Source organism: Xiphias gladius, chromosome 5 (assembly GCF_016859285.1).
Source record: "Xiphias gladius isolate SHS-SW01 ecotype Sanya breed wild chromosome 5, ASM1685928v1, whole genome shotgun sequence".
NCBI classification, from domain to species: domain Eukaryota; kingdom Metazoa; phylum Chordata; class Actinopteri; order Istiophoriformes; family Xiphiidae; genus Xiphias; species Xiphias gladius.
Window position 1 is genome coordinate 15,216,337 of NC_053404.1, and position 26,415 is coordinate 15,242,751.

Below are 26,415 nucleotides of genomic sequence, written 5' to 3' on the forward strand. Positions count from 1 at the left end.
CATCAGTGCAGCTATTATAGTTTTAAATAGCAATATAAATCTTTTTTTTTTGTAGCTAAATGAGTTCAAGGCTATGATGCTGCCTATAAAGTCACAGAAACAACTCTGTAGCATAAAGACAATGATGACAACCATTTTGCGCACTCGAGTATAGACTATAAATGCAGGTTATTGGATGTTCTCGTTAAATCTTTCTCTATATACATTTTTATTACATATCCATATATCACAAAAGAAGGCAAATCCGTCAGTGACTGTATTACAAATGTTGGAAATCTCTTATCGTTGTTGAAAGGACTTCATATGTGTATTTATATAGATTATATTGAGAAAAAAATCTATCCAATGACCAGTGTTGCTTTAGAGTAGATATCTGAGGTGTTTACACTGCTTGTTTATCTTGCAATAACTTCTTTTTGGTTTCTTTTTTTGTGAATGAAAAATAGTTTATGGGGCCTTTGCATGAAAGCTGCAATTTGTTGTACTTGGGCAAATAACTGTGTTTATAAACTTTGGTCTTTATCGACGAAAGTGTGATCGAGCTAAGTTTTAGACTGTATCCATACCAAATTGTGGACTTTTTGCCTTTCAAAGTGTTTTTGTTGTGTATCTGCAAAAAGTGTGTGTGAATTAAAATCCACCAAACAGAAACACACTTTGCCTTAAAGTTCAAGTGTGAACTTTTTATGAAACAGAACTGTGCCGAATCAGAGAAGCAGTATTACTTCAAATGCAGACTATTCAAGTTTAATGCCTTTATGAAAACTGCTGGTACGACATTATGAATTTACTCATCAGCGTATATCTATCTATATATGAACATGTTTAAATAAAATTACAACACAGAGTTGTAGAATACAATGCTATTTTTTATTTTATGTTGGAAGTATTCTTTGGTATAAATGTACATAATTTGTATCATGTATTAATTTGTGTAATTAACTGCCTCCTGAAAACTGCAAAAGAAGAGTAAATAAAGCTTGAAGATTATACACAAACAAGTTTCTGGCATGTTTATATGAAGCAGGGGGTTCATTTATTACTCTAAAAATGCAGAAAAAAAATAACCGAGGCCTGGCCAAAGCAGTAAATGTGACCTTCAATCAATGTTCTGCCAAAAAAAAACAAAAAAAAAACAAAAAAAACCCTTGCATTACTGGCCAAAATTGTCTAGAAGAGAAATAGATAAAATAATAGTTTTAAACAAATGTTGCCAGATTTCAAATATTCACAAATTAAATCACAAACATTTTTAATTTGCAGAGCATAACAAACACCCCCTCATTCTTTGGGCAGTCCAGGATCAGATTCATAGAGGATCAAATTCACTGGTTTTGATATAAAAACATTCGCAAAAGCATCCAACATTATGCAAGGGAAAGCCTTGAACAATTCCTAGGCATGTTTCCTCAACAATGCCTTATCTGCATTTCCATACTTGCACCACTAGTCTTTGAACGCCATGTGTAACGGCCAGTGACTACCATTAAAGCAGATAGGGCTGCTCCCAGCAGTGTCTTCACGATGGTCAGTCCTCCTCGCCGTTTCTGAAAAGAGCCTGTGCTTCTATCACAAGGCAGAGACGGGAGTCGAAAGGAGAGAGTGAGAGAGAGGGAGGGGGTGAGAGAAAGAGAGAGAGAGAGCAATGAAGGTCAAAGCCTGTCATGGCTGCAGGTGGCTGGCCCCCCCCACCCCACAGTAACCCATTCTCCACACAGTTTTCTCACTCACTAACTCATACTCTCTCTCTCCGTCATACACACACACATATATGCACACACACGCGCACGCACACACACACACACACACACACACACACACACACACACACACACACACACACACACACACACACACACACACACACACACACACACACACACACACACACACACACACACACACACACCTACCTACCTCACTATCACTTGGTTTTATTATATTCTTGGCTGGCACACACACATCTGCACACACACCAACACATTTCATTCATTTTTGTTCCTCCTCACATACGCACATACCCCTGTTGTTTTGGTCCTTCATTCAGCGCATCAATAGGAACCTTCATCAAAATATTCACAGGCAGAGAGGCTCCCTGAAGTTCAGATAGGGACACCAATGCATGAACAATAGCTAAAGCTGTAAGGCTGCATGGGCACATTCTCCTGGAACAAAAGCTTTTATCTGAGAATAATTTGTCTCATCTCTGAAAGTGAGATTCAGGTGGCCAAATGACCTCAAGTGGTCATTGTTCATTGCTCTTAACTGCTACCGAAAAGTCTTGCATTGCAGTCAAAACATAATATATGACAGTATAAATCATCAGTAATCTACATAGGTAACACTGAAAAATAAACATCTCTTCCAAAACAGGACGTAGAAACTGTAAAAAATTCCTGGAATAAAAGTTATCTTCTGCAGTATTGCTGACAATTTCAGAAAGTTCTCATGCTGTAAAAGTGGAAGTGAGCGCATGATACATTAGGAAAGTATCAATGTCTACCTCTAAACACAAAAGGGCCCCATCCTGCTATGACCTCTCCTACCATCCTCCCCCTCCCCTACTGTGTCATTTACCCACAGTTTCTAAATGCTTCCTACGGCCAGAGTGGAATCTGCTCAGAGGTGCCTGGGCTTTGTGGCGGAAACATAATTAAAGTGGTGAAAGATGTAAAAGGTGAAGAATGGGGATGACATCAGGCCAATTTCACACTTGGCACTCGAATGGCTAGGTCCAAGCCAGGACTCTTGCCTCGCAACACAGATCAAAGCCCACTGTCACCGCACCAGTGCATGAAAAAAAAAGGCAAAAGGACACCTAACTATGCTAATCCCCAGGACGAATATATTTTAATCTTGTTAGAATACAAGTTAATGCTGTGGCTCAGTGACTGAACTTTTTGGCAAGAATGAGAGGTGGACAGAACTACTTTTACCTTTTCTACATGAGGTGCCTCTGTCTGGCACCGGATAAACAGCCAGAGTCTGAGCAAACTTTCTTTTGGGCAAACTCAGTGTATTATAAAGCCACATACTGTACAGGCTGCAGATAGCAGTCACAAGCCACTGAAAAGGCGAGCAACAGTTTTTATTAAGAACAACGAGGGGAGGGAGGAAAAAAAAAAAAAAAAAAAAAAAAAAAAAAATCAACCCCAGTAGCTGTGTCAGTGACCCCATCTGAATCCCCACTAGGGCACCTAACATGCAAAGGAAATGAGTATTTTGTGGACTGGTTTGTCCCCTCTCACATTGAGCCCTCCTTTCTCAAAAGCACCTTGGTAACCCTTGATCTCTCATGTATGGAAGTCAGGGCACTGGGGCCTGCAGAAGTTGACTAGGCAGACAATAGCAAGCGGATGCTTTCTGGTAAAGTCACACCCAGGCAACTCTCATTTCACACACCGTATTTGAGTGACTCTTGAAAAAAGATGCAAGACTTTTCACTAAAGATTCTTTTCGTTCACTTAACGAAATTCAGAAAACAACAAGACTTCCATGTACTTTAACCCATGTAGCCACCACATCTGGTTTCTAGAGTGGATGTTTTCTGCTAAGTGGGACTGAATTAAAACATGAAATCTTGCATTAAATTTCACAAAGTTGTTTATAACTTAGTTTGACCAACAGTGCTTCTTCTCTACATTGGCTGAATGATGGATGTGTCCAAAATAGATTACTCTATTCCATTAATGTGGAAATAATAATGAGAGAACACTAACTCTTTAACATTAATATTAAAGTTAAAGAGTTAATATTAAAGAGTTAGTCTTTCTAAAGAATCATATGTTACATTTGAAATGATGACAGAATGCATCAGTTGCTTCAGTTATACTTTAAGATCAAGCATGATTTTCTTTGCATGATTCATTGATACAACATTTACTACGGCTTTAGTAAAATTACAGGAATTCTGAGAACATGTCACAACAAACTAACACTGACTTTCAATATAATGTACTGATATGGTGGTTATCTTTTCGGCAAGTGGAAGCAGATTTTTTTCATTGAGCAAAACGATTCATATTTATTTGAATCCATGACACATCAACAGATTTTGTCCATTTTTAACTGTATATTAACGCTTAACATGATAAGGGCAGCAACTAAAAATTATTTTCATTATCGGTTAATCTGTTGTTTACATTTTTCAATAGTCAATGAATCATTTAATCTATAAAATTAAAGAAAATACTAAACAATGTCCATCACAATTTCCCAGAGCATATATAACAAAGAGTAGCAGGAGATATTTCCATTTGCTGCAAGTTTGGGAGCTCTGCTTGTTAAAATACTTAAGGCATTATCAATAATCAGAACTGCTGTTAAATACTTGTCTGTTGATCAACTAATCAGTTAATCAACGGTTTCAGGACTAAATATAATGATAATACCAGTAATAGGACTGTAATGTGTGTAAAATGTATAACATTTCACTTTACGTTCTTTCACACATAGTATGAGTAATATGACAAATCAAAAACAAGATGAGTGATGCATGAATAAATTAATTCATTATTTTTTTCTCACAAATTTCTGGATCATTTGGGTAAATGAGTTTTATAAAGCACCGATTAGCCATTCATGTTAACAGGATATGCCCAAGCTTTAATTGTAAAAATGTTTCCAAACTTTTCTTAATCTAAACACACATTACAATATCTTTGCAGATAGATCACCTTCAAATATTTTAACACATAGAGTTGTAGTTTATTTACAGTTGATCACTAATGATTCTGCAGTCCTTTGGCCATGCATCTTGTTCATTATATATCGTAAGCATAAAGTTTTTCTCAAATTCCATCTTAGATTATCCGAGTAATAAACTTGGGTAATGGAAATTTTAACGGCACCTACCTTCTTGTGCCCTTTAACTGTGAGAGCTTTGTAACTTTAAATGTGTGTAAAATCGGAGCTCAAATAAGTATATGCAACAAAACAAAAGCTTCATAATAAACAAGCTGTAAAAACAACTTTTGACTGTACAGAATGACACAGACATACTACTTTTCTCTGACATCTCTTTTCTAAGTCCCAAACTGGGACTGGATATTTTATGCTGAATCCATAATGCATGGAAGTGAACAATATTGAATATCTTCCAAAATAAGTATTGAGTTCATTCTTTACAATATCAAGAGTGAATGGAAGGAGTGAAACATTCAGTACTCTGGCAAAAATACAAATGCACACAATGGTTAGGAGTTGTAATGTGATATGCTGCATTATAATTTCCTAATTCATAATGGAGTCTATGCAATGAAGACCAGATCGCTTAAACAGAAGCAGTCAAGGTGGTTGTGTTTCTAGGTGTTTCTTAAAAAGTCTTTCTTACATTCTTCTTCTACATACCAAATTAAGATGTACAATGTACAGCCTTGCCATTTCTTGTTTTGTTTTTTTTTTTTAAACTGAGTTTGTGTTGCTTGCTGACACACAGCTAGACAGGGTCAAGGATACATCTGACTCACCTCAGGCCCCTTGCTTTCCCCAGGGACTGGCCTGTCACTCACTTTGTGGTTACGCATCATAGCTGACAGAGGCACAAAGTGAGAGCTCGATGCTGCATCAACAGCAGCAACATCATCACCAAAACCCATCCTTAGCATGACATCTTCCTCCTAGTCCACAGCCAACTCTCTACACTGTGGAAGGGAAGAAAAAAAAAAAAAACATTCACACCAAAACCCAATAATAAAATGTCATTCACTGTGAGTAGGAAGACCTAAAAATAGAAGATTTGGATGTTTACCTTAAATTTCTCCACACAGTAATTTGGATATGGAATACACTGCAATAGAGTTGTTCTGAAGTGGCAGCCGGACCTGCAAAGGTTTAAAATGACTGGGTGTAATACTTAATTTCAGTCGGTTTATTAAGACTGGATACACACATCTACACTCTGTGAGCCATTTTAAATGGGGCTCTAGCTCATGAAAATAGCGCTGGGTTGGTGTAGCGTATAGCCTTTAATTGATATTAGTTAGATGGCATAATAAACAAATGCATAGAGCTGTTTGACTAAGAGCAAAGCATTTCAATGATCACTGATCATAGCACTTTGTTCTTTCGACATTAAAAATGAATAGCCACTGAAATACTGTACTGCAACACTTCAGAATAAAAATTATGCTGTGTCCAACACAGACTACCCAAACTAAGACATATTATAACTAAGACACATACACAGTATATGAATAATATAACTTGTTTTTCCATTTTAGATGCTACAGAGCAGAAAAACTCTGTGATAATCAGCAAGCACCCATTCCCATCGTGCCAAGCTGCAACCGATAATTCGGAGAATAAAATGGCAGCTCGCCAAAGACCTGGGTGAAGAGTTCAAAAAATGTTAACACTTTCCATTGCAATGTTGTCAGTGTCACAATAAATGGCAAAAAGCATATTTTGCATAAATAATTTCTACTTTTCTGCATTTCTACCCTGAAAATAGTGGAGCCGTGGTTTCGCTAATGATATTTGAATTAATTTTGTGTTTTAAACTTCAATTATTTTACAGAAGAATATACAGTTACATTTGTTTCTATAACTGGACATATTGTTGCCGAAAATAGAGCACTGTCATGAACTACAGATTTTGGATAAATTTACGACAAAAGAGGATAACTCTTGACTGGTTTCAGCACCATCCACCTGTCTAGACATCTTTAGATTCTACATCGTACTCAAGACGGCCGAATAGACCAAAAATAATCATCTCAGTTTGAGATGGCATAAAAGACGAGCTTCGGCTCAGTCGACTGTGCCTTGGCCCACAGTAGTAGGCGTTTCTCTCTTTCACCCTCTCACTCATTTTACTGCATGCTGCCATTTTAACTGTTCCTGAGTGGCAGGCGAGAGGGCGGGGTTGGTAGTGGCGGCCATGATGGGGGAATCACTACACCCACTCCTGAGGAACAGCCTCAATATCAAAGCCAATTCACACACTGGACTATGTTGTGGTTCAGGCCAAAAGCAGGGACTCTATGTATATAATGAAGTATGAACCGCAATAAATGAGAACAACAACAACAACAACAACAACAACAACAACATCTCACTGTGTACATGACGAAATATTTCTATACTAATTCGGTTATTCTGACAATTTATAGATAAGAAAAATTATTTGCAAAATCATACAAAAATTCTAGACTCATAAGCAGAAGGCTCAAATCAGATGTTTAAATTATTATTTTTTTTTTTTACAAAGACTTACACTCAGATTAGCAGCATTATTTGTTGCACTGCATATTTCTTGACAATCCATTTAGAATATTTTGAAATCTTTTTACTTGCGCTATGTACGTACATTAATTTTGTAAGTACAGGTTAAGAGAAAAGTGCATGTTGAGCATAGCTGAAGAACATCATGCAAATTACTTTCATATACTGAAATATAAAATCACAGTTTCATGAAGATAAAACTGAAAAAAATAGAATGAAATGTTATGTCTGACCAAGATAGAAAACTGGGTTTGGCTCAACAAGGCAAAGCATTAAAAACAGCTCAGAAAAGGCATTTCTTACTCAGCAATGTTAATGTTAAATATTGAGTGAATGTTAGAATGTTATTCTTTGTTTTACAGGAAAACAGATATCAAAGATTACTTACTGTGCATGAGAAATAAAATGTCCAAAAATTTATCAAAATCAAAAAACAAATCAAAAAACAAATCAAAAAACAATCATGAATCAAAAACAGCAAGACTCCCTTGGTGTTACAATATGTCACAAATTAAAAAACAAAACAAAATCAGTCCTCCCTCCAAGAAGTGTCATCATGGGGTCAGAGGAACTAAAGCAAATAAACAGAAAAATTCTCAGAAAAGTAACTGTCATTTCAGAGTTGAAAGCAAAGGCATTTGTCAGCAGTATTGTTGTCTGTCTTTCACAAGTGTCTTTACGTTCTGTAACCGAACTGACAATGTCAAACAATTATTAAAATCAAAAAAGGAAGTTTTGCCAACAAATTCATGCTTGTGGTCCCTCAAAGCAGATTCTGTGTTATGTGGGTCAGATCCATACCCCTGCCTCATTTCTCCACCCCCAACCCTGAAAATGAAAAAAAAAAAAAAAAAAAAAAAAAGTCTTCCTTGGATAACCAGAGTGGCTCCTAACCAACTACTTTTGAGGTCAAAGTTCATTATGTCCCCTTGGTAACACCAGGGCAACAAGCAAGGTGTCTAGACGGGTCATGGTATCCCCCCATGCCCAAACCAACCCACCACCCCTGGCTCTTTCCGGAAGGAGGTGTCAGCAGCAGCCAAGTGCAGGGTAAACAGGGGGGTGGCCTTTGGCCCTCATGAGGACGGATCAACACCTCCACCCTTCACTGATCAAAGATGAGGATCCTCTGTGCCAGGGCCTTGGTCAAAGGGGGCAGGGTCGGGAGATGAACTCTGCGTTTCTGTAATCTAGACGTGTCCAGACCCGATTGTCTTCTTTCACAGCCCAAAATGGACCCTTCCGGTGCAGCTGATTACATTAGGGAGGACAGCCTCTTTTCAGAGGGGCGCCCGGACAAAAGAGGCGCTTCCGTGCCCCTCGCCATCTGGTCCCAAAATAACAGAAAAGGTCCCAGGAAAAGAAAAAAAAAAAAAAAAAAGCGTAGCCAACACACAGCCTTATATGAAAGGAAAGCTGTTTGAATAGATGGGATGGCTGGACAGATAAGCAAACATACAGTAAAGCCTCACACATTTACGCAGAGATTGGAACCCAATCTACATCAGCAAATAAAGCGGTGTACATGGGCTTTGATGAGCAGGCCTGTAAATCATTGACGGATTTAAGCAAAAATGGAATTCTGCTGTGCACCAGACAGAACTGTGCCACGCATACATCATTATTATTGCAAACTTTTAACACCCAGAGGTTCTTCCATTAGTTTAAACTAATATATGTTGTACCACTGTGGACCACATGGATTGATTTGTGATGGAAATTGTAAGAAAAACACTAAAATATGAGATAGTTTTGAGTTTTTAATACAATACAGTCGATAGGAATGGAGATAAATAATTTAGGAGACTATCCAAAACTAAAAAACCCATTACATAGGGTAGCCAAAAAGACTTCTAACCCCGAATTTAGTAAGTCAGCATTGCTGCAGCCTAGGTGCGTCATATTGAGCTGATTGACAATTAGCTGTATGTTCACCCTCATAGATACTGCACACTGTATGTTTGTCCTAACACTGTTGGTTAGTTTAAAATTGTGCCCAGTCCTATTTATCATTTTTTTGTCAGTGCTTTTTGTCAGTGCTGTGCACATGTTGTCATGTCTTTTGACTCTTAATTTAGCTTAATAATTGCAGCTCATTTTGCCTTGAAAACTCAAATAAATTCAAGTATCTCTTGTATGTGCAGTGAAACTAGTTGAGTCATACTATAGAATGACAACCCAGCTAATAATACTCAGATGAACTAATCATTCACCTGAACATCTTTGCTCTCAAACTGTTTTGGTTTTCTTGACAAAATAGTTGAATCTAAAAGGTAGAAAATGTTATTAAATAGCCATCCTGTCCTCATTGCTTTCTCTTGAAAATTATGTCCAATTTTAAATCCAGTAACACTTTGTTCAGAGTATAATAATATGGTCTGTTCAATTCAGAAGCCTCTTTGAGAGGTTTGCATGTTCTCCATGCAGGCATTTCAGATAAGCTACATGGTGTTATACTGTCACAAAATGTATAACTTTGGGCTTTTGGAGATCTGTTTTGCTAATGTTGATTATGTACTTTGCTATGCATGGTCTGTTTTTCTCTCACAGTTTAAGTCCACAAGGAAATTTGGTAAACAACCTCATTAGTGGCAAAGGTGATGCTGCCCTTGATCTTGAATGGTTTTGTCAGGAGAATGGTGAACATACAGCATTGAGAAGTTAAGTTAGATTGAGAAGGCCGCCCATATGGGACTACCTGCTTTGTTATAAAAACTGATTTCATAACAAAGCTACAAATCTAAATTCAACTCTTGACTGGCACAAGCCAAGCAACGATGATGTGGTAAGGGGCAGCAGCTACCTCCAAAACATATAGTTTTGAACACATTATATAATTCTAAAAGCTACCAATCATAGGGATAATGCACTGTATGCCTAAATTTAATACTAATGGATTCTCAAAACCTTAAAGTTTGTCCAATACACCCGTAACACTGTCCACCAATCATGATAGGGATGCCTGGACCATCAACCAATTCACTGTCATCACTTTAAATTATACCTGCTACCTGTCTATACCTGCACACAACAAGATCACAGTTTGTATAGCCAGCTGCAGCAAAGAATTCAGTTTTAAATGAGTGTATGTATTCAAGGTTTCAGACAGTTGAACCTTCTTAACTTTTAATATAGATATGGGGATTTATGACATCCACATTAAAAGCATTGCCAAAACAAACTGATATTTTAATGAATCATGAGATATATGTATATTGTTGGTAGAACTAGGACAAAAAGAACATCCAAGGTAAAACTCATGCACCTTTTTCTTATTAGCTTTGAACCCCAGAAAAATTATGTAAAGCTGATTTTAACAACTGAAAGGTAATGTAATTTTAATATCTTAAATTTTGTTTTAGTGTTAAAGATACAGTATTAGGCCTGACATAGCAAAAGTTTTTTTTAAAGATAAACAGCACATCAGTGAATCATTTACGTTCTAACTTGTCATGTCGACAGCCCCAAATCTTCTACGTTTTCTCTACCTGATTCTCTTGCTTCCGTTCTTTGTTTGCCCTCTTATACAGGAACTCTATATAAATCCCATCCAGGCCCAAAACGTTCAGTTTTCTGTTTTTAATCACTATATAAATGAGTAATAATAGAAGTTAAATGCATGAACAGAAACAAATAACTAAACAAATACTGAAACCAACTGTGAATACACACCGAACTACTTAGCCCAAAAGTAGCAAAAAAATGGTCAGATTGCACAGATAAATAAGCCAATTCATAAAAATGAACTGAAAGCAAATGACACTCTATTGGTATGATTTTTGACAGCTATATCATGAAAAGAGTCGAAATTACCGCAGACTTCAATGTCTTAAAAGACTTACTTCACACATGACAACAAGCTCTTCTCATCCCTGCCGTGATGCAACAACATCCTGCAAGTGCTTTACATCTGATTTTTTCATCCTTGTCATTTCTAGGAAAGGCAGTTGATATTAAAACAATATGGAGAGAATACACTGAAGCAGCTGAGGTGCTGTGATCTCCTTTCTATTCCTGTGATGAATTTCAGGAAGAAAATATATATTTTCAAACCAAATAAAAGTACACATTTCAAACTTCAAAGATGTGGCACTGGCACATACAGGTATAACTGCTCTATAATGCTGAAGACTTAATATATTGACTTGCATTCAAACCAGGATATGACATGCATAGACATGGCTTGAAAAGTCAGTTGTCAACCACATTGGTTGTCGTTTGTTGATGATGCTGCAGACTTGCACCTGTGTTGGTACCTTTAGCCTGACAGTCAAACTTCTCATTCACACAGACAAACTGATGTGGCTCCTGTTTTTTTCCTTCGTACTTTTTGCAATAACTGATAAAAAATTAGTCAGAAAAAAGGCCTGCATACCAGAAGTGAATTCAAAATTCCAGGGATGCCCAGAAAGTTTATGGAATTTGTTTGATGTGAGCATGCTGCCGATGACAATATATTAGTTTATAATATACTGGTGAATCCTGTAAAAGTAAAATACTACTTTAAATGTCTGGAAGTCAGGCACAGTGTGGGTGTCAGCCAATTATTATTCACACAGTTGAACTCATGATAATTTTAGAAAAAAAATCACTTAATGTATTTGAACCTGCTATATCGGTGCAACACTGGCATAAATGTTAAAACTTGCTTTACTGTCAGCTAAGTCTTAAAAAAAGAAAACTATTTTATATTCATGAACTACTTTGCCAGTTTTTCAAGCAGGTAGTGTGGAGAAAAAAATAATGCAGAGTAAAGAGATTCACCACCACAGCCAGAACTGCAACAAACTCCTCATGTAGTGCTGCATATGATCATACACCATGTTCCTGCCCTGGTAAATATCTACTCCCAACACATTTTAAAATTATTTCAGACTAGATACAAGAAAACCAAAGCTCCAGCAGGTCAAGCTACAAAATCTGACAAATACTGTCCAGAAAAACACATATGCCACTACTCGCCTAAACACAAATATTTCTAGAACTTTCTCGCCTGTGCTCTGACCCTCAACTACTCCTACTGTCTCAGTGAAGACAGCAACACTAAGGGGAGTTCCCTTACTTTTGCTATCACTGAATCCTCCATCCACTAAATTCTCAATCCTGCCCTTCATCAAATTATTTTTTTATGGGTAAAGCAAATCTAAATAACAACGGCATTATAAAGTCCAATCCACTACTGATTAATTGCCTGTGTGTCTGCTGGGGGTTGCACATAACTGGCAGACACCAGCTCGGTTTCACAACTGTGGGATAAGTGAAGTGAGTGTGACATATAGAGGGCAGGTGGTGCCAGTCAAGTGAAATACATGAGCGTAGTCCCAATCTGTAGTTTTTTAGCTCCATAATTAGTTATTTTTCCATTGTAATCTCCAAATTATGTCATCAGGCTTTACAGAGTACTTATTATTCACTGCAACAAACAAGCTGGAAATAACACTCAATCCTATGGAGACCTGAGAACTGCGTTCCAGGGAGGGACTTGAGTCACTGTGTGAAACCAACAAGAACCAATACGACACCTGGCATTTTCCAGCTAAAGGGGGCTGTTGCACACTGGTGAGCACAATAGCAAGCCATGATTCTTAATTGTGCAGGTTTGAGTATACTGAGGTGGAAAAAAATAAATAAATTAAAAAAATCACACAAATGGTTGTCCATAAACGGCTTAAAAACCAGAAGCTTTTTTTTGGATAAACACGTATATGTTTAAAAGCTGTTCAGACATTTTTAAAAAAGGCACCTAATCTTGATCTCAGTGTTAACCTGCAGTAATTAGTGGTTTTGAAGAGAAAACCCAAAAGCATTCAGTAGTTTAAACATATTTTTTTTAACAGAAAACCAAAATCAGAAAGAAGGAGAAGAAGGGGATAAAAAATAAAAAAAATATCAGAAATAAAGAATGGAATGAAATGTTTTTGAAAATGGCAGACTTTTCTTGAGAAGAATAAAATGTACCCAGAGTAAACAAGTTACTGTGAAAGGCATCTAGGCATTAATATGTTTGTTCTACACTGAAGACAAATGTTACAAAATTATTGCAGGGGTTACAGGGTTTTGTTGTTTTATTTTTTCCTCACATAGCAAGCCTTGTAAGCACCAAACATGTGATTATTTTGTCCTTTGATTTAAGACCTTTATTAATGTTGGCTTTCTACTATAAATAAACATACAAGTCTACAACTTGCCCAACTGTGTTGTGAGAGGTTTGGGGGGAAGGAAAAAAAAATTGCAACAATCTATTATTTAGGCATCAGGAAGACATTAACTTTGATCTGTGAGTGTAAACAAATTGGGGGGGGGGGGGGGCTCTGAAGGTATATTGATGGCTGGTTGAACATGTCTCTAAATCTAGACTTGATTTTAAGGTTGAACATGGCTCAAGTTGAACATGATTAAGTTACTGTTTAGTTGAATGATTTCCTGTTGAACCCTTTCAAGTATTTTACAATAAAAGTAGTCCTTGTACAATACACAATTGCTTATGCAAAACCTTTTTAGACTAAACAAACTGATCATAGCATCAAACTCAAATATTACTCAAAACCTGATTCTGTTAAACCTGAACCCTGAATAAAGATCAAAGAGATAAAAATTAATCAAATGCCATACCAACATACAAATCTTACCATTTCTCTTATTTGAGAAAACATACAGAGTTTATGAAAAGTAAATCATATTAAAATCAAAAATTATTTATCACATTAGTGCCACTCCATCACTGCTCAGACTGAATTCAGTTTCAGACATGTCATGATGATGGAGAATGTTAAAACTTTGAAAAAAACGGTGATTATCAGCTACAGTGTAAATTAAAAAAAATAAAATCATGCACAATTGTGAGAATCAGAAAACAATTTAGTTCATATAGATGTTGCATCATGAAAGAGTTCTTCTATAGTTTACTAAAGTGGACAACCGCTTGTAGTTCCTATAATAAAAACAGAAAAGCTAATAAGTGGAAATCTATAGGAAGCAATGAAAAGGTTTCATCAGTCTAAAGACAATTATCATTGACTATCAATAGGCATCATAATTAACATTAAGTTAAATCAACTTTAACAGTTCAAACTATGGCAATTTAAACAAAGACTTTATAATTTTTGAAAAAGACAGTTACTTAAAGCCCCTTGGAACTGGTATAACACCTGCACTTTGGAAATCGTGCAATGTCTGCACGTTCATAAAAGTGACATGTGCCCTGACTTTAAGTCAATGCAAACCTTTTTAAGAGGGTAATTAGTCAGCAGTTAAAGGCAGTAATCGCCTAGTGATGAAGATAAAAAGGACTCAAAGGAAAACAAACTGGAAATGGGCTGGTACCATTCACATCACAGTCGGATTCTAGAGGTCATGTGCTAAGTCCTGTTAAGAGCCTCAAAGGGCAAACGCTGAACATTGAGAACTTTTGTGTGAGTGTTTAGAAACACAGCCAGATTTTAAGCACACAAACACGAAAAATATCAATTTCACATTTGGTTTAACGCTTTCACACTTTGTGTCACTGACACCCAGAGAGACGGGCTGTGGAAGACAAAACACAGCTCCTGGATAAGGATCATGTTAATGCCTATCAATTAGGATCAAAAAAGGATTAACCGGCATGGTTGCAGCAGTGGGATGGGGGCCCATGCAAAGTCACTGAATACTAGGGGTCACACCCCCGAGTTCATTAGGCCTGACCTTTCCACGCCATTGTGTGACAGGAAAGAGACCCTGCAGTCTGTGTTTCCCCTTTACCCATCTTAGATGGCTTATGGAGAGTCAAATATGAGACATGCAGAAAAGCTGTTAGAGATCAGTGAAATATGAAATATTCACTTTCAAAGTCCAGGGAGACTTATTAGGTTTCTGTAACTTGGTGCAGGTGGGTATTTACTCATCAACACCCGCCCTCCTTGCAAAGGAAATAATTTTTTTCACCTTAGAGAGAGGTGAGATTTACTAATTAGTCATGGTGCAGCCTCCGCTCGCTATGATGTACTGCAGGGTTGACGAGCTCTCACTCTTCCTTTCCATCTTAATTCACAAAAGGTCAAATGGCAAAGTGAAGGCAGGTATTCCAGGTGTGTTAAAAGAAGCCCCAATTAAGGAAAAATGCAAGCACACCCTCAGGTCTCACATATCTGACTTTGAAGGAAACTTTTAGTAAAGCCTCTTAACTGGGGAAATTTTAACGCTGTAGCACATTAGAGTACTTTTTTCTTTTTTTTTTCCCCTTACATATTTATTGGATATATAGAGAGAAATAAGAACGATAGAGAGAAATAACTTTTACACAACAGAGTCCCCTTGTACGGATATGAAGTTTAAACCAAAATATTGGTCACATATATACTGGTTTTTCTGCATTTACACAATACACATTCCGCAACTACTGCTTACTGCTAAACAGAGTCGTTGCATCATTGAAAAGTAGTTGCTGCAATATATATATATATATATATTTTTTTTTTTTTAAATCGGCTGAGATTCAACTAGCCGAGAGCTTGGCTAAAACTTGTATAACCTTGTAGTTTTTTCTTTTGTCAATATATAAAGTTAATGCAACAAGTCACAGTCTTGGTCAAGCGTCTTTGGTGTTGAAAAGAACAAGATTTGTCACTGAGCGAACACGAAATGAACACTTAACTATTTATTATATGGAATGGAATTCAAGCCTGGTGCTCAAAGACTATAATATTACAGTCTGACCAGATGTTAGTACACACTCTTGTAAGAACAATTACCTTATTGTTCAACTGTATCATACCTTTGATTTTAGAGGGGTCTTTGATTAAAATTTGGACAAAGTAAACAAATATCTGCTGATTAATCATTATCAGAATGTTTTTTGGACTCCTAAATATCACAATCCGGCCCTAAAATCCAATACCGGCAAAGCTCTATATAGTAACTACTGTACAGAGTTACAAGGACACAATGTACTTTCCGTTCAACCATTCATACCAAAGTTACAAAGTATCTGGCATGTGAGAGCAAGGTGGATCTGGGTAAGATAACCGATATCGATCCATTCTTACCAACAGCAACCGTAGGTTTTTTGATGTGAGTAAAAGGATAAAAAATAAAAAAAACCCAAAACATTTAAATCTTTTAGTTGACAATTAAGCCCAGACATACACGCATCCGACAATGTTACCATGGGTGAGTTGATCCTGTCATTTTAATGAACAATAAATCCTTCATTAAGGACAGTGTAACACGTTAAACGCTGTAGTACATGTAACTGTTTAGCCATTTTGCTGTAAACTTAAAAGTAGAGGACTACTCCTCTTCATTTCACTTGCCTCAACCCAGTGGTATGTTTTTACATTCCATGTGCTCACGACTCAGTCAAAGTTAAGACATATGTAAAAAGTCAGAAGTTCATCTCAGGCCAAAAGTTTCTTCCCAGTAACTAAGTACTTGTTCAGGCTGCTGTTCAGTTGAAGCTGGCATGCAACCTTGCACTGCAGTCAGCATGTGGTCACCCAGGCCTACAGCCTTCTTTGTAGCGTTCATGAGGGTGTTATAGATGAGCACACTCCATTTAAAAGTCAGTGGTGGATTTGCAGTCAAATGAAAACAGGAAGTATTGCTGAAGCTGTCAAGGCTACGCAGCTGAGTGGGAACGGACATGCTGCATGTGCACATCTTCAGACTGGCTGGATCACAAACAGTGGAAACAAATGCAGGCAACACACAACATTCACAATCCAGTCAACGAAAACAAGTTATTTATTTTCCTCTCACAAAGTTAAAAATAACAGTGCTTTAACAAGTGATATTTACAGTATAGTCACTGTGCAATTTCAGGTAGACAGCTTTCTTCTAATAAGGATCTAATATTTATGATACGATGATACTGAGTTTGTGGCGGCAGCTTTAATACAAAACTCACCACTCTGCTAACTAGTGGTGGTGTGTCGACTGTGTTTGTTTAAATGATAAACAAAGGCCTGCTATCTCCAGGCAAGGATCTTACTGTTGACCCAAGATCTATTTCATACCAAAGAAACTGTGCTTGAGCAGAAAACAAGATAGTTTGCAAAATCCACCCGATAAACAAGTCATTCGTGTTGTTATGGTATTATTAGGGCATCGTGAATACATTATAAAGGAAACGTACTCAACAGTAACCGGTCGACCGAAATATTAGATCCAAACAACAAAAAACAATATAACACATTATCCAAAGTGTTTGTGGTCAACATATATGAATAACAATGATGAAAATGAATGCAAATCAGGATTTCAGTTCTAAGTCTGACAACACCTGAAATAGTCTAATTTAAATGTGCATGATTACAACTGGAAAATGCCCGTACTGTTTGCTTGCATTATTGGAATTTGCAATATGTTGGTGAAGTAAACTCCACTTTTTTTGTCCCAACCTACAAATGTCAACAGGTTTGAGCGTGGAAAAAAAAAAAAAAAATCAAAATACTCAACCTGACATCAATCTATAGGTTTAGTTATTCCAACCTGCCTAATTTCCTCCTGACAAATCAACACATGCATAAACCCAAAGTGCCTTTCTCTCTCTGTTTTCGTGGCAACAGAGCAGAGGCCCTACTTAATATGTTACTGATAGCCACTGTTGTGTTAGGTGGCAACAGAATACAGTCTGGCTTTCAAACAAGGTCCTAACAGTGGACGAAAACAAGTATTGAAGTGAGTGAAGGTCACCTAAACCTTTTAGCAGTTCTACATCACAATATAAAATACTTTTAAATAAAGGCTGCAATGGGTGATTTTAATTTAAAGTGCATTTACGGCATTTACATTATAAACGATATAAAGATTACTTTTCATTTTCAATTAATGCAGTATAACAAACTAATAATACAGCCTTATATTTCTATAGTGGCTTTTATTTTTAGTAAGCATAATATGCATCGAGACTAAAATATTTCATTACATTAATTACATTTACATGTATGCATATTGTTAGTTTTATAACAATTAAAAGGGTATCGTGCATAATTCAACAAATATTTGCAAACTGAAATTATTTTAAAATATATGCATAATATGATCATACAAATCAGACACAAAATACATATCACACATTTAAATGTCATTTATGACTGCAATGAAATACCAAAAAATATTTCTATCTTAAATAATGTTTATGATGCACGATGCGCATAAAAACAACAACATTGTGTTTAATGTGTATATATGCTTTTGATTTTTTTTAAAATTATTTCTGTAAAACATAATCTAACGGCATTGTGAACTAATGATTGTTGTAATATTCACTGAGTACAAACTTCAACTTCACAGCACCAAATCTCCAAACATAAGACAGACCATACGCCTTAATAAATTGTTTTCATTGCTTTCTAATTTTTTTTAAATTCAAATAAACTGCATGACTTACTAATCACCTTCTGTTTTCGATGAACTTGTAGCTTAGCTAATTTTTTCAATAAAAAAATACTAAATAAAATGATAGCAATATTTAATAGTATATAATTTCATTTGATACCGTTAACATTATGTTACTGTAGTATATTATTATACATGTGGAATTTAATTGCTTTAAATCTTCATTGATGTGCATTTTTAGTAATTCATGGTAAATATTCCATCAAAAGGCATTTGTAAGATAGTTCAAAATGTATGAAAAGAAAGGAAAGTTTTATTATAAAATCAAAATGCTCATCCAAAAGAAAGAATCGCGCTGCGTTTGACAAAAAGTAAAACTATAAATCATATAACCACAATTTGGTGGAAGTATTTTTCACAAGTACACGTTTGTTCCGTATTACTTTCACATCTTTTCCAATGAAAAGTTTGTTTACTCCACAAAAGTGATGCGGTTTTCTAACAGGATTTACGCTTACAGCTCTGATTCCTTTTTCTACAAGCTACATTACAGTTCATCTCCTTCGCCACTGCCTAAAATCTAAAATGGACGCTGCTGGATTTGAGTTATCAATGGCTAGGACCAGCTAAGGGACACAGCTGTGCAGTTGTGCTCTTAGGAGAGAACAGGCAAATGGGTCCATGTTTTGGCAGACTGCCAGGAGTCGCCTTAAAATACAGAGAAAGCCTTGATTTAAAATATGCCACACCAATGTCAAAGGAAACTGCGTCATAACGCAGCAGAGGCTGGTGAGGTAAACAACCCACGGGTTTGCAACAGACAATGGCAGGTGCTGCTGTTGTACAGAGCAATGCTTTGAAACATGCTCAAATTTTACTCTATATGTGCACAGAAATAACCCAAGAAATCTTTTCATTATAGCTCAGGAAGCATTAGAGCCCAGATGAAAGCCTGTTTTCTCCAGACATCATCATGATATTAGACCTTGTGACTGCACTGTGGGTGGAGACAATGAGCCAATAGAAAAATAAGATGAAGATTCAGAGCCCTTCTTGCATCAGCATTTTCTGGCTAAGCCTCAAGTGAAAGTTACGAGATCCATATCCATGATTATCTTATGAAGAGATCAAAAATCCTTGTTAATAAAAAATGATTCCTGCTGACGAGTGAATGACAGCAGGGAATTTGATTAGCTATTTCTCAGCATCATATCATTCCGACTTGGCATTGCAAGCCAGAGCTCAACCTCTGTAAATACTGGTTTGTAGCGGACTGATATTTCCCTCAGGCAATCGCATTCACTCACTACAGCACCTTAAAGCATTCCTAGAATTGCTTTTCTCAACTTTAAACGTGCCCAAATGTGCTTTAATGAACAGGTTAACACAGATCTTACCATTTAGGCAGACAAACTCCAGCGTTGAAGACATGAAGGCATGACAGGAGGCAAAAAACCATGGCTGTCCTGTGAAAACATAAGAAAAAACATTAGCAAACAAATATGCGGCTGGGAAATATTCAAGATACACATGTGTTGTCACAGACAGAGTTAAGAGAAATTGGGATAAATCATAAGGAGAAGTATTAAACTAAAATGCTTTTTCATTTTGGTTTGTTTATAGCATTGGAGGTTTGGCTTGTAAAACATTCCAACTAAAAAAAGTCAAAAACTTACATTATATAAATAAATATTACATTGCATTTGTTTTAATTATCGCTGAAATGATTTGAAAGCAAACGCTTATTGTTTACAGTAGTTAATGGTTCTAAAAAATGCCTGAGCTGTAGTTGTTTGTTATAATACATACTTTAAAATAGCTCATATCTAATTCAAGCCTCATAAATTAGGACTAACCTTGTTTTATTGTAGTACTGAGTAATGCATTATTTTAATTTCTATTGTGCATGCAAGCAGCAGTGATCACTCTGATCCTCATCCATTCAGTACCGAGGTCACCATTGCAAATAAGGACAAGTGATTAATTTCCTAAAATAAACTGACATACTGTGTGCATACCCAAATGGTTTCCTATAATACATGATCTGTTTTATGTTTTGCATAGCAGAATCAAAAAACAATAATTGCAAGCCATATTGTGCTTTCACAAAGGTATATTCTAATCAAAGATTTGCAAATTCATGACTATAAATACAAACTGACAATAAATTACCGCAATAGAAATTTATGAATCTAAAACTCTGCTTTCCAAGTTTTTTCTTACCTTTCTAATTGCAATTCCAAACATTTTTGTCAGACACTGGGTCAGGTTTGGGACAGGCCTGCAAAGATACTGCATGTTTTAAGTGTGGCTGTACGCTCCAGTGAAAACATAATCAACAAGCACTCAAAAACCATTATGGAATATGACAAGACGAGACTTAAGAAGCTGTCTGACAGTATGTATTAAGTAGGTGATAATGAAGAGATCTGTCCAGGCTGGTCACTGATATGGCAAACAGATAAAAATCACAGACTCACTGAGTGAAAGTAACTTGTAATGTCAGAGTGAAGCTTGGAGCACTTTTGAAAGCCAAAGGTAATATTGCTTGTACCCTCTCTCACTGAAAGAAAGCAATCTGAAAAGCATACTGCAGCTACTTCGACTTTAAAAACACATATCTTTGCTTGGTGCAAAATATGACTTTTTAAATCAGTAACAAAACAAAACAAAAAAAACGCAAATAAATAAATATATATATATAAAAAATATCTTTCCTTCACATTGAGTGAATTAGTGCTTCACCAAATTTACTGAATGGCAGGTTGCTCTTTATAATACTAATCCTCTGAAAATGAAGAAATTGTATCTTGTATTATCTTTCATACCACTTGATGACAGTAATGATGGTATTAAGATAAGTCTCATTGGCTGAATTGAGTTTAAGGCAAAGAAAAACTGAGAAGAGAAAAAAAAAAAAATAAAAAAAATAAAAAGACACAACACTTAAAAAGTAACCTCTTACAGACCTGCCTTTCCTTCAGAACTGATGAGCCATGCAATCTACTAGACTTCTCACATTTAGGAGAGGGATTAGGTTACTTTTCAGTGACTTTCAGTTATCAGTCCAAAATCCACCAGATAGTCATCTATTCAAAAATATTAACTAAATGTTAAACAGTTGCTATTTCCCTTTCTCATCAACATTCAAACATTATTTCACACTGCACAATGTTGAAACAGTGTTCACACTATTGCTTTCACAACATCCTTCCCCACATGTTTAGAAATGCTAAGTGGTAACAGGTAATTGTTTTTTATTTCTTTCAGACTACCTGTAAGATATTGTAATTATCTCATGCAGAGATACTTTGATTGTTCACAACAAATTTTGGGATACCGACAAAATGACTACCACGCGTCCCAGTAACAGACAGAGAGGCAACGGTAGAGAAACTAGCAAGGAAAAAACTTCCATCAAGTAATATAAACATAGTGGAACTCTCTACTTACTGGCCTGCTTTGACCCAAAGATGGCAACTGGTGATTAAATAATCATCCAGTCAACTAAAAAACAACAAATTTAGGTTAGAGAAACCCATTCAAGAGTTAACATTCACTATGCCTTTTGTGTGTACTGTATGCTCAGGCAGATGATTTCTGTTTAATTTAAATCTAGTGTTACACTATCCTTCCCATGTTTTTTCACCTCACATCAATTCATATACGTCATGGATAACAACAATGCTATAGCAGCCATCTTGCCCCAAAAGAACAGACACTGGGAGGGGGAAGAAGGCTCCCCAAGTCATATGACTGCACTGTCTGCAGACAACTGCAGTGACAGAGCAGAAGTGTCTAGACGAGTCTGAGGCAGCAGCAAAGTAGGCTAATATAACGCTGTCACACACACATTACTTTAACTTCCACAATGTTTTTAGTTAAATCTTAAACCCATCTTTTCCTTTCTGCAAAATGAGATACTGCTGCTCATCATTTTGGGTAGGAAATAGTATGATGGTTAACCTCTTCAAACGTATGAGGGCGCATTGTTCGAACAAAAATCTAGTGAAAATGAATACATTTCCAAACATACCAAATATGCCTGGATAAACCACAGAGATTTCCTAAAAACCACGGCACAAATCATCACATTTAAAAAATGATGATGCAGCCAGAAAATTACATTTAATTATTTTTGCTACAGCTATAGATTAAATATAGTGTGAAAGAAAGCACAGACATATACTTCATGTGATGCCATCAAACAGTGTGGAAAAATGTTTTATTGTTTTGAAGCTACTTGTGGGAAGTTTTAAGATATGTACTGAAAAAAGTAGGGTGAAAAATATTTTTTAACATTGTGGTGGGATATGTAATCACGAGAGATGAATAAATTTAATGGTATGATAAAGCCTATTAAATCTATGCAGTATCACCCTAAAACGGTCCAATCCATAAAAGAGAACAGGCTATCCCTGTCTCAACCTACACTGTGTACAGCAACCAACCTTTTTATACTGGTGCATGATGCCTTGTGGATGGTGCACTCCTCTTGAACTCCAGGGCTGAGAGCTGATCCCCTGCAGAGCATAAACAAGGACAGGAAAAGACAAAACATTTCATACTGGATTCATATTACCTCACCTCAGGACCACATGGTTTAGTTTAGATTAGTTAACTGCACATGTGCATGAAAAAGATATTGTTCGGTGCTTTGTAATCAGGAATTGTCTGGGTAATATAGCTGAAAGGGTTAAAAAGAGCATTGATGGGTCCACACACAAAAGACAGTTTTCCCCTCAGGTGTCTGCTGAGTAACAGGTAGCTGAAGCGCGCGTGGGGTTAATCAACAACCTCACGTCAGCAAAGGTGCGCCACCTGCGCATCCTCCTGAAGTAGTGTGAGGTCAAGTACTTAAAACACAACAGCTACTGTGTGGAATTCCTAAGAAATTAAAATATACATATCAGACGAATTATTTTAATGAAAGGAAATGTATCCGGCTACTTACAGTATATTACGGTAGAATGGGCTAATTCAAATTATAAGCTAGGAAACCGTTTTTTACGCCAAAAGCCGCACAACTAACATTGACAAATAAACATCTTTTTGGCAGTAGTGTAATGCTGCAATATCCACTGTATGTTAGGCAACTTGCACTCTGGCGCCTGCCTTACCTACCTGTGCATAAAGAGCTGTCTGCTGATAGACTGCAGATGAAAAAACTTTCACAGCAATTACCTGAAAAATATTTCTGGCTGAGCGTAGCGACTCAAGGGCGAAGGCGTGTGAGGAGGAGAGCAAAAATTCCCATTTCCAACGGGCACCTTTTCTTGTAAATGAGCAAAGAGATGTAAAACTCCATCTCCAATTTTATCAATTTCAGACAGACTCCAGACAGTCTCCAAGCGGTTACGTGCCTGCTTGCCTTGCGCGTGCACGCCGAATGGCGCGGGAAGCTGCGATAACAGATCCATAGTGACACCGCGAGTAGCCAATGGCAAAGGGGAGCCGAGTCTAGCATCCAATCACAATGGCCGATAAGAACAAGCCCCCGCCCCTCCTCCTCCTCACCCGTCTGTTGACAGTGCACTGAATAAAACAACAGTCTGAGTTAAGCAGTTCATTGCGCTGAGATGTGGGTCACTGACTGCAGCCTATTCATTCTGGTAAAATGGCAGAGATGCATGGTCTTATGTATTACACAGAAATCACATCATATATAATTACCTCAGAAATGTACCTAAATTATCAAATTAACTGTACACTACAGGGCCTCGATGTGATGAACTACTGTGATCATTATCTACCCTTTTGACTTGCTTTTTAAATCTATGCAGTATTATATACTATATAAAAGCCTATAAATATGACCTCAGGTTATAAAATGTTCAGATTTTCCTATGGCCCTGTAACTGTTGGCATTTGTATTCAAATGGAGAGCACCATGTACAGTTTTAGTGATACTCTATACGCTACAGCCATTGTGGCAATACATGCAATACTTTTGTTTCACATTGCTACATACAGTTGACTGCAATTCCTGCAATGGTCCTATGAATATCACTGATGCCTGCTGCCCAGGTGTCTATTTATGTGTGGGAATAGTAAAAAAAAAAAAACAAAAAAGACCAACAACAACAAAAAACAAAACAAAACACACATATAAATACAAAAATTATTTATTTTAAATGTGTATTCTAGTTTATTTGATTGATAGCTAGATAGATAGATAGATAATATACTAAAATAGAATACATGTAGTATGACTGTATTCTTAAGCATGAATATGTTTTAATATTGATTGCACAAGGATAGTGCTCAGAAATATATTGTAAACTAGTAGTACAAGTCAAATAGATAATGCTATATGGTAAACATATACTGTATATTAAGGTGTAGGAGTTTCTGTGGATATTAAAATAGAATAACTGGTTCCTCTGCATAAAAGATGCCCAAAATTGAAGCTCAAATCCCTAACTAGTGTCCAATGAAAGATATGGAATTCAAACCCCAGTCTCCCATGTGGGATTGAACCAGACCCTTACAAACCTGCCAAAAGCAAATCTTCCTGTTGGAGTATATTAAGCTAATAGGTCTTGGGTATGGCCACATGGTAATACATTCCTTTGACCTGCCCTCACTGTAAAAACTGCTCCAACTTGGACTCAAAATTAGTCTCAGAAGGTCTCAGAGAGAGTTAGTCCGCAGCTAAACACAGTACATAACAATTAAAAAAATTAACAGATTAAATTTATTTAATTTAAAAAATAATTTATTGCAGGCATACATACTCCTACTCCACAGCTCTGGTATCACTTTTCTCGAGACAGTTGCTGAGCCTTATGAATTGACAGCAAAAATGTATTGTCTCACACAAAACAACTTCCAAGTTGGCATTTAAATTCTGTCAAAGTCTACACAAGGCATACAGACAAGTTTGTTGTAAAGAACCTCTGTCCTTTGGATGGAAAATAACAAGTCTTGTCTCCTTCAGCTTTGCACCCTTTAATTTGCATTGTTATGGAAAACCGCTGGATTTGGGTAGGGCACAGAATCATTGAGGTCACTATAATAGAGTGTGACAGCTCTCCTTTTCACATCTATTTGGAAGTAAAATCAAAATTCCTGGGAAAGTGAATCCAGGGAGCAAAGATATATCTCATACAGCTTTGGAAACAGCTGTTTAGAGTGAATATTTAGTAAATTGTGGAATACATATTGAGTTGAACTGCACCTGCATTCACTTCAAGCAGAAAAACTGGATACATGAGCTTGTGCATGTACATACAACATGAAAAATGTGAGTTTGGGAGGCTGAAACCTCAGGATTTTAGAACGTTTAGAAAACACGTTATAAAAAAGCAGCAGCACTGGACCCTTGCCATTTTTAATTTGTGTTTTAACTTTACACTATTGTAAACCTTGAATGCAGCAGTAACTGCACCTGACATACAAGGGAGTGTCTGGGAGCTTGCAATACTCTGGTTAAATTGCATTTTATGTAACTTTAAAAGTGAAAAGGAAAACATTTGTCAACTCAACATCTTGCTTGTACAGTCCTCACAATTCATTATAATTCACAGACTGTCTTTCACTAGGAAAGTCTCTTTACGCTTTCTCAAATTAAAAACAGGCTGATCCCCTCCATCGCCCTGGCTTTCAGATATTGACCTTGTGGTGCTACCAAATAGCTTCTTCCTCACTGCGGGACCCCATAATGAGCCAATACAATGAGGCTTCAGTTCACTGCTCACCTCTCTTTGGTGTCTCTCGGGGTCTTTGTCGACGTTTGTCAGCCCAGGAGGAATTTGGGGGGGTTAGAATTCTGCTGTAGTCAAGCTGTAGAGTCAGACAACAACTCTGACTCCCAGACCTATGCACGACAGAGGAAAAAATTTGGTCAGAGATAAAAAGGCTTGACCTTACAGG

At 36.7% G+C, this 26,415-nt stretch overlaps 1 long non-coding RNA gene across 5 annotated transcripts; it reads right to left on the bottom strand.

The window, feature by feature from the left end:
* Positions 1-887: 887 nt before the first annotated feature.
* On the bottom strand, positions 888-26,354 carry LOC120789689. Of its 5 annotated transcripts, none has more exons than XR_005707438.1 (7): positions 26,241-26,354; positions 22,992-23,063; positions 20,764-20,821; positions 19,938-20,006; positions 5,750-5,822; positions 5,469-5,642; positions 888-1,566 (listed from the first exon to the last, which is right to left on the bottom strand). It is a non-coding gene; the product is annotated as an uncharacterized LOC120789689 (long non-coding RNA). The 5 variants fall into 5 exon arrangements; XR_005707441.1 differs by having other exon boundaries at positions 20,764-20,832; XR_005707437.1 differs by lacking the exon at positions 26,241-26,354 and adding an exon at positions 23,725-23,903.
* Positions 26,355-26,415: the final 61 nt, after the last annotated feature.